This window comes from Rhinolophus sinicus, linkage group LG04 (genome assembly GCF_036562045.2).
Source record: "Rhinolophus sinicus isolate RSC01 linkage group LG04, ASM3656204v1, whole genome shotgun sequence".
NCBI lineage: Eukaryota > Metazoa > Chordata > Mammalia > Chiroptera > Rhinolophidae > Rhinolophus > Rhinolophus sinicus.
In genome coordinates this window covers 125,425,815-125,436,328 of record NC_133754.1, presented here as the reverse complement: position 1 = coordinate 125,436,328, position 10,514 = coordinate 125,425,815, and positions in this window count along the sequence as shown.

Genomic DNA, 10,514 nt, shown 5'->3' with positions numbered 1-10,514 from the left:
TTCTCACTGGACCTCAATTTCCTCATTTGTAAATTTAGCAGCCTGAACTAAATGAGTGCTCAGGGCTCTCCCAGCTCCAACCTTCCAGGCCACTGTGTGGCCTCAGCCCCAAAGGGCATGCAGGATCTGTGAATCCTGCTGTTCTCACCAGTGTCTCTATAGGCTGACTATGTCCGTGAGTCTGTTGATTCAGTTCTCAGGCATTGCTGACATAGGGCTGTTCATTTCACTCCACACTCAAGGACTTACAAAATGGTGGTTTTATTTGGAACAGGCCGTCTGTCCTACAATGCCTGCTCCCAAGGGTGCCCTCTCGATGCACTGCTCAAAGCACTGCCTAGCACGCACGCCGATCCCAAGTGTGGCTTTTTGTAAAGCCAAACACCACAGACAAAAAAAAAAAAAAAAAAAAAGAAACCCCAAAACGGGAAAGCCCTCTCTTAGTTTTATTGTGTTCCTGCCCATTCCAAGAGTCATTTCCTTTCCTTTCAGAGAGATAAAGAGACATATATTATGTGGGCAGAAGATGCTGTGTTTTGGTCAATAACGCAGGCCACAGAGGTCAATGGTTTTAAGCCAAGCCTGGCTGAAAGCTACCATAAATTTTCAAAGGTGGGGGAGAAAGATTCAGAGACTGATGTGTGCTGGCTGAGAGGAGGAAAGACACTGGGCATAAATGGCCCTCTAAGAAAGAACAGAGTATCAATCCCATAAAATCCTACAGCAGTCTATACAGGGTCCCTGGAATGGGGAGAATGTTGCCCACCCAAGTTTTACTATGCAACAGAGACAAATAAAAAAAGATCTGAAAATAAATCTCTGAGGCCAACTTGTCCGGGGAGACTGAAACTTGAAGCCATCTCTGATTTTGTGACTCATCAGCATCTTTAGCGTTGATGAGCTGACTGCAAGCTTGACGACACCACCCCAGAAAGCCCCCATTTTGTCTGGTCTTGTGTCACTGTCTTTCTCCAGGACTGCTTTCGGAATCGCTTTAGTTTAGAAACATCATATATTCAAGCTACCCAGACCGCCCCCAATAAACAAATAAACAAATAAACCAACAACAACTGCCACCGGGTTTATTTACCAGATTTTGTAGAGGATTGAGTGTGTATGTGTGTGTGTCTGTGTGTATGAAAGAGAGAGTTGTGTTATGGAAAGGAGGGATAGCGTCACCTATTCTAAACACATTTTGGCTAAAATTGCCATCATATGGCATTTGTAATTGCACACTTAACTATAAGCACATAATAAATAATTTTGTTTTAATAAAAATTAATAAGGATATTGTATATAACAAGATATTGCCTGAATATATTTGCCACCAACGTCTGCTTCTAGTCTCTAAAACACATGGTGAACGAATCCTTAGTAGAAGTTTAATCCCACATGGAATACTTGTGGCTGTGTGTGTATGCATACATATACACATTTATGTACAAAATAAGGATTTCTCTCAAAAAATAAAATATTAAAATGTAGGACTTTAAAACAAAGATTTCTTTAGCAGCTTAAAAAAATGTTTTATTTACTACTCAAAGTCTTCACTTTGGTAGGCATTTCACAAGCCTTCATACAGCCCTGAATAGTTTTCCTTACAGATATTTTATTTTTCTGTCAACCCTCTGAGTGCCTTAAAAGTTAGTAAGAATAAATATCTTCCTTGATAATTTTCAGCAGCAGAGCCGGGGAAAACATAATAGTAATCCCTGATATTGCCTTTCTATGTGGCAAAATCCATGCTGAGCACTTTATAAATATTAACTCCTGATCTTCCCAACACGTCTCGAAGATACAGATACTGTGACCATCACCATTTTACAGATGAGCAAGCTGAGGTGCAGTGAGGTTGAATAACTTGCCCAAGGTCACATGGAGAGTCAGGGGCTGGTTCAGGATTTATAGCTAGATACTATCCAGGCCTTATTTCCACTAGGATGAATTTGAAAAGAAACTGCATCTCAAGTCACAATCCAGACTGTAGGCACATTTATATCAACTACAGAAGAATATGAGAATTTCTTAGGGGAAAGAAAAGGACAGCTTAACATGGTTACACAGCATATTGCGTTTTTAATTTAGCCTAGCTAACACAATCACCTTGTCAGCTGAGTATTTAGAAGTAAGAAGATATTTATAACCAGATTGCTTCGAGTGTCCTAAGGCCACCATTTATGTCCATATGGCACTGTGCCCAGGAAGATGTCATCTGTGTCACAAAATCCCTATTACTCCACAGAAGAATTTAGACATAAGAGAAGGTAAAGCCTATTGTGCTGCCGAAAGTGGGGCAGTAATGACCTGGATGTTTATGGTGTAGCCTCTGGGTACTGATGAACTGACAGAAATGTGAAGTTGTAAATAAAATTCACTATCTTGTCCAATGGTCAGATCCAAAGAATGGCCCCAAATGAGCTTTCTAGAATAGAAATCTAGAAATCAATATCAGAGAGTGAATTAGAACCAGAAATTGGTCTTTTCAGAAGCTTAAGAAAATAGCGGTCATCTTTATGAGGGTCTGGGAATATTAAAATGTTTAAAAATGCTTAAGTGGGATATCAACAATTGTGGTATATTTTAAATGATGACATTTACCTGATTGATGCTTTTAACACATACCTCTAAGTACAATGCATTACAAATGTGTTACTCACAAAATAATTACAGGACATATAAAAATATTAATTTATAGTATTCTATTGGGGGTATGCTCCATTAAGAGGACACTCATTTAAAGTTGTATGATGAATGCCTTCTTTCACTGTATTAAAAAGAACAATTAAACCTGGGCTTTCATGTACTCACCCCTAATTACTTTCTACCCTGGAAGAATTTTATTCCAGAGTCTACTACTCCAGCTTTTATAACCTGCTCCCTGGAGGGAAGCTGGAAGAGGAACTATTTATTTTCATTATATCTCTTATGTCCCTTTTCATTAGCTCTCTTTTTTACTACAATTCAAGCCATTTCTTTATTGTTTTAGAGTATATACAGTGCTTCTGAGCCCTGCAACTGCCCAAAACACACTATTAGTTGCTAGCAAGAATGTTGCTGAAAGAAACCTCAAGAGTGTATTTGTGCCTCTTCTCTGAAATTGTTAAGTAAAAGAACATTTTGCAGATAATTCTCTGCACACACACACACACACACACACACACACACACACACACACACACAGTGGGTGCCAAAAAATGTATACAGAAAGGAAAAATATTAAAATTGTAATACTCAATATATACCGGTAACAAAAGACGAACACAAGTCACATTTGACTTCTTCAGTTACAAGAGGTGCTCAATGTGGTTATAATCAGCATAATTTTAATACAGTTTTTTTTTTCCTTTCTTAAAAATATGTATACATTTTTTGGGATATATATATAATGTTTTTGGCTGATCCAAGACACAAAATTGTATTATTACCAACATTTCACAGTTTTGTCAGTGTCTCAAGTGAGAAAGATACTGCTCTCTTTTATTTAAAAAAATGTGAAAAAGCTATCTAGCCTGTTTTAGTCACTGATATTTGGTAACTACTACCACTTAACCCTTCATTCATTCATCATAAATATGTTGAGGTTCTGCTTGGAGTAAGACACTGAGCTCGAAATTGGGAATACAAAAAAGATGTTTTTAAAATCCCTGCTCTCAAGGAGCTTAATTTTAACACCACATTTTTCTCTGAATTTAAACAGTAGACCATTTCAGGAAGAGTGAAGAAATTGAGAAGGAATGAATTTGAGCTATCAGAACAGACACAGCTTAGAAATAATTCTTAATACCTATCTGAAAGAACATTTAGTTTGTAATATTCCTCTTCTGGTTAACAAAAATATGTTTCAAGATAGAAATGCATTTTTTCACCAGGCTTGTTCCTTTGCAACATCTCGTGTGGGACAGTGACTTTCTGAAGTTTTGGTGTCCAGTGAGCCATAAGGGTCACGCCAGAGTGATGTACATGTAGGTGTCATGGAGGTGAGTTAAAAGCCAGAAGCCTGATGTCCTTTCTACTTGTCCTCATTACTCTACTCATAGGTGTGCATGTGTGTGTGTGTGTGTGTGCGTGTGTGTGCGTGTGTGTATATTTGATATTTACAGGGATAAACAAACAAAACCAAACCATTCTGAGTTGCTGGATTTAAAGAGTCTTTTAGTCAGATTTCCATTTGGAGAAAAAGGTTGTCCAATTTCTGGAGATCTGTCCAACATATCTCTTCAGTCATCTCTTCATGGATGCACTGGTCTTTCTCCACACATGTCCCTTTTGTGCATCCAGAGTGGTCTTGATCCCTCAAATCATATGTGTCTAACTCAGCTGCTTTTCTTTGAATTAAAGAACCAGGACATCAAACTCAGAAGACTGCCATGTTCAACACAGCATTGAGTTGTCACAAACCAGCATAAAAGACATTAAATTGCAGACTCGGTTATGACATTTTTACTTGCATTTTCTCTGACTTGAGGACAAGATGCCTTTGCTTTATAAGAAAATGCAAGCAGGACCAGGCTCTTCTAGTACAAAAGCAGACAGAGGGATGGAGAGATATGGAAAGAAGTGGGGAACAAAGAGAAGGAAGAAGGGGGAGAGAGAGAGAAAGCAAAGTGAGTCTGCAGAAATGGGCTCCCTTCATGTATGAGCAGGTCCTCGGTCTTGCTGTTCATCAGACTAAACTCCCCAAAGCATTTTCTATCTGTTTCCTTTTTTCTTTTCTGTTCATTCCTTTATACAGTTGAAACTAGAAGTGAAAAGGAGCAGTTTTCATGTTATTGTAGAGGGTAGACCATAGCCATCATCTTCGTTTGTGGAATGCTTAGTAAACAGCAGGCGCTAGCTCAGCACCTTACCCAGATCATGCCATGCTTTGCCCACAGCACACTTCGGAGTTAGGTATTATTCCCTTATTTTGGAGATGAACAAGTGGAGGTTCAAAGAGGTTAAGATGGAGGCTCAAGGGTCTCACAGAATGAGGCAGAGCCAATATTTCTCCAAAGCCCACACCCTGAGCTTCCAGTGCTCAGCTAATTGCTGATAATTGAAATGGAGGTTTCTTTCCATTACTGTATGAACAGACTGGTTTTGTCCATTAGCCCCCACCCCACCCCCCCACCCACCCCCGCAGGGACTTGGGCACTAAACAAAGTTCATCTTTTCCAAAGGAGACTGCCCAGTTCCCATTCCACACCGCTTACAGCTTTGGAAGGACCCATACATTTTAAAGACTGTCCATGGTCTGTGAACAGATGGAGAGGAGAACATTGTCATTCTGAGGTCTCAAACAGTTCCGTAAGTAAAAAACTGCACGGACTTTGGACTTTCAGGTTTAATGTGGTTAGTGGTGAAAATTGGATAAATTATCTGGTCTCTAACCGCTGTCCCCCCCTTAACCCTCATTTAGTGGTTCATAATGGCCATGAGCAAAGTGGCTACCCCCATTGCCAAGTCTCTCTTCCCTCCCCCAACTTGAGGATTGCTGGAAAGTAAAACTACTCAGTAGTTTAAGTGGAGACCTAATTAATGACTCTGATTCCTGCCCGACACAGGCTCATTTTTAACCTGGCACACTCATGAAACCCCTGCTCTTCATTTAGCCACGGATGACCAGAGTCTCATAGTTTCAATTAAGTGCGCTCAGCGATTTAATGGGCCTTGAGCTTCCTGCATTCCCGTAGTGTCCCATCTGAGGAGCTCCATCAGTATCCTCAGAAGTTCATTTAGTGCAATGAGAGATCTCTCTGATTTGTCCTGAATTCAACCGGAGGCTCTAAAGACGAAAGACAGCAAGCCGCTGCCTCCACAATTTCAAACAATCCATTTTGCTTTAACCGTAAATCAGCCAAGGGGTCTGAAACACAGACAGTGTCCAGACAGACCAGGTCAACTGAGTTAATGAGACGACTTGTGCTCAGGAGCAGTCCCCACCTCTACCAGCAGATGCCAGCACTTCCTCTCCTTGGATAAGACAGGGCCTCTGGGTTTGTTTGCCAAACCACGCATTCTGAGATTTTTTAAAAATAAAGGCAGATTAAAAGCAACTCTCTCTCTCTCTAACTCTCTCTCTCTCTCTCTCTCTCTCTCTCTCTCTCTCTCTCTCTCTCTCTCATTGTTCTCTATCTGTTTTCATTCCCAGTTACTGTGCAGTTAATCACATCAAAAGGAATTCTCAGAAAGAGCTATCTGTTTTGTCATTGTTGTTACTGCTATGTTTGTGTGAATGTATAGGTATCTAATAAACCACTTCCCTCTCCCCATTTAAAATAATTTTCAAAGCTCAAACAGGCCAGGGTCTGTTGGCTTCTAATTTTAATGGGTTCTCATAAAGCCCCTGTCGATAGCAAGTTCCCAGTAAGTGTTTTATAACAGTGACGGCTTTGCAAATACTGTAACATATGTAACTTGGATTGGGTCAATACGTGGCGGAGAAATCAGATTGTGAGATGATCGAGCTGTTCATTTTGGCTGTCTTTATAATCAATCAGCCAGACCAACTGAGCCTGCAATGATACTCACTGACTACTGAGAAAGCTAAAACAAATGGATTGGCTATGCTGTCTGCCAAGGCCCATTCAGTAGCTACAACCTCTGTCAATATGCAGACAGGTGTCATTTTTAGAAAATCAATTATTAAGAAAAATCTCTCAGTTCTATCTAAAAGTGATGCTACATTTTGGCTGCTGAGGAAAAAAAAAGAGTTGGTTCAATAAATTTATTTCAATATATTTTATTGGGTAGATTTTGCAGACCTGTTTTAGAAACCCAAAGTTTATAGACTTTGGTGCCAGGCCACAAAAATAATGATTTTTGCCTCACCCCAACTTGCTTCTTTTTCTTATTTGGATATCTTTTACTTCTGTGCTTAATTCAAAAGCTTATAAACAGAGCAATAGTTTCAAATATATTTCCCAACTGTGAAGATAAAATCCTTTCTAAAAGATCCAGGTTCCAGAATGATATGCAAGACTCTGAAGCCCTTTTTTATAACCTGCACAAGTGACTGGACGTATTAAGCTACCACAGATCCTCGCTACATTCTTTACTTCCAGCCAACTCATCCGTAACTGCTGGCAGGATACGTGCATTGTGTGAGTTGCTTAATCCAAATGTCTCTGAGTTGCTAGGTTAAGGCAAAGACGTTCCAATAAAAATGAAGGCAGCCTCCCACTCTTTGTCTAAACTTGATTCTAATCACATCTACTTAGAATGAACTACCTTTACAAAATTTTTTTCAGGGCCTTCTCCAGTAATAATGGAGATAAGAAATCAAGAAGTTGCTTATCAACATTTCCAGTTAGACAAAAAGAAGAAAAATTAATCAAAATAAATCAATTCAAGGACAGTATTTTCAACTTCATTGAGTTTCGTTAAATTTGAAGTAGATATTGAGAGTAGAGGGACCATTAAAGAAATATGACTAAAGAAAGATGGCAGGAACTCAGATGTTTAAAATATTTATTATTTATTCATCCTAAGCTACTATCTTTAGGGTATGCAAGAATCCCCCCTTTCCATTTAATCAGAACTTTGGTGGAATCAAATTAAAGGAGATGACTTAGTGGTAAATGGGTTTTTCTAGACACAAAGGAATTTGTGTGCTGAATATGGAGGGAAATGGAAGATACTCTATTGGATCACACTAAGAAGAAAGAGACAGCAAGTGTGATGAAATACCAAAGGCTTTTAAATCTACCATGGCATGGACTGTTAGTTGTCTCACCCATCTACACTCATCCATTTTTTTAAAAAATTTTATTTTAGTAATAGAACCTCCTGAGTTTTAGAAGAGTGTCTGTCTCGTTGTAGATGACATTTGCCCGCCTTCCTTGTGAGTTAGGTGGGACCCCATGACTAAGTCTGGCTAAACAGCAGTGTGGAGAGTGATGTGTAACTTCTGCTCATGTCCTGAAAAAGAAGCTGCTTGTTCTCCACTTTCCCTTTTCCCAAAGATTGGAATCCAGATGTGGTGGTAGTGATTCACGTTTGACCAGGTAGATGAGGGCAATTCCTGGTGGATGGTGAAAAGAAAGAAGGCACCTGGATCATTAGACCATCTAGTGGAACGGAACCACCTCACACGTCTGGATCACCTACGAGCTGGGCTGGTTACGAGAGAGGTGGTTTAGGGTAGCATCCTGCTAACTGAGGTACAGTCCTCAGATCAGCAGCAGTACCTGGGGACTTATTAGAAATGCAGTGTCTCAGGTTCCACCTCAGGACTGCTGAATTGTAATCATGTTTTAAAAAATCTTCCAACACGTTATATACAAATTAAAAGTTGAGAAGCATGGGTGTAGTGGTTAAAAACATAGATTCTGGAGCCAGATCCTGAGTTCAAAATCCAAATATGTGACTTGATTGAATTGTATCACTTTGGGCAAATTATTAAAACTCTCTGTGACTCAGTTTTCTTACCTGTAAATTAGGGATATTGATAATAACCCCCTCGTAGGGTTATTATAAGGATCATATCAGTCAATATATGTAAACATCTTGGTATGCAACTATATAAAAACTTGCTATTATTATTACAAAAAGTTAACTTCCATCTGGTTTCAGCCATTTGGTCCCTGACAAAGCAGTCAAATCAACATCTTAACAAATTCATCCACTATTAAAAAATGAATATGTGGGAATATTTGGAGAAGGGTAGACATTATGACAATTCTTATAACTAGAATAACCATATAACTTAATTCTTTCAGGATGATCTTACAGTAAAATTTATATTCAACAAATATTTATTAAGCACCTACTATGTGTCAGGCATTTTTCCAGGTTCTGGGGATGCATCAGTGAAGAAACTTGGCAAAAATTCCACCCTCATGAACTCACATTCTAGTGAAAGAGACACAAGTGGCACGGAGCTGGGGATCCTCTAACAAGTTTGGGTCTCATTAGCATGTTGTGGTTCAGAATATGATTTCTGATTACTAGTTTGGAAAATGTAAACACCATAAAAAGAGGAAGTAAAGAAATAGATCGAAACCTCCTGGGGCCTGTGAGGTTGTGGTTATTTCAAAATCGGTCCTGGGCCACCAAGGTTTCTGCATAATGGAGAGGCTTTGTGACCAGGAAATCTATATTCCAAAGCAAAGTCAGAAGACTACCAAGCGTGGGGCTGAGATGCTCAGTCTCCAGTTAAGGTCCCGGAGCAGGCTTACCTATTGCTGGACAGTGGACAAAGGGCTCCTGAATGAGGCCTTTGATGAGTATCACCAGGAACTATCACTTCCTCATGGAGAGGCTTGACTGTAATGGGAACTTATTCATATAGCTTTTTGGGAAGTGTCCAAATCACCATTTTTCTTCTCTTATGGATTTTTTGTGTTCTCTCTAATAAATCTTGCTTAACCCAATGTCATAAAGGTTTTTTCTTTCTCTAGCATTTTTATAGTTTTTTGTTTTTATCTTTAGGTCTCTATATCACACAGTTTTAATTAATTTTTATGTAATGTGTGAGGTAAGAGTCAAGGTTAATTTTTTCCCCCATGCAGATATACAGTGTCTAACATGGTTTATAAAACTGACTATCCTTTTTCCAAGGAATGGTCCTAACTCCTTTGTCAATAGTCAATTGACCGTAAAAGAAGGGTTTATTTCCGGATTGTTGATTTACACATTTATTCTTACACCAAATATCACAGTATCTTGATTACTGTAGTTTTATAATAAATCTGGACATTTATTAATCCTTTGTAAATCCTCCCACCTTTTTCTTTTACAAAATTGTCTTGGCTATTCTAAGTCTTTTTCTATTTGATATAAATTTTAGTAATGTTAGGAAAACAAGCATACAAATGGGCAGTCTCAGGCAAACAGGCATATATGTTCCCCCGAGAAAGATGGGAAATAATTGATTTTGCAACTTCCACAGAATTCTGCTTGCATTAGCCAATAAAACAGCATTTTCTACCAGACTTCCTCAGTCTTTCTTATTTTGGGATTCTAGGAAGTCCATATTATGTTCACTTCTGCTTCTAAGAATATTGAAATGTTTCCCTGGATTTTCCAACACTTTCCTTGGAGGAAGCAATGCAACCAGGTCTTATTTTGTACAGAATATCCATTCATTCAGGAAACCTCCCTTATGTCCTTCTGCAAGATGCAGAACTGTTGCCTCTTTGCTGGGGAAGTTCTGTTCTTTAGCCTATATCTGTGTGAAGCAAAATCTAGAACTAGTAACACCCAACAATCCCATAAGTTACCTCTTTATTACATTTTATAAATCAGCAAACTGAAGTAAAAATAACATACAAAATCACGCACCTGGATGGTAATTCCAGGGTTGGTCCCCCTGGAGGGGGGCTCCAGAAATACATGGACTGTACCTGTTTACTCAGTGCACTATCCCCAGATGCCTGGAATAGTGCCCCACACAGAATGGACACTCAGTATATCTTTGTTGAATGAATGAATGAATGAATGAATGAATGAATGAGTGGTTCCGGTCGAGTCCATGAGTCACACAAAACAAGTGCAATTGTTTTTACATGGGCTGTTACATTAGATGTTAAAAA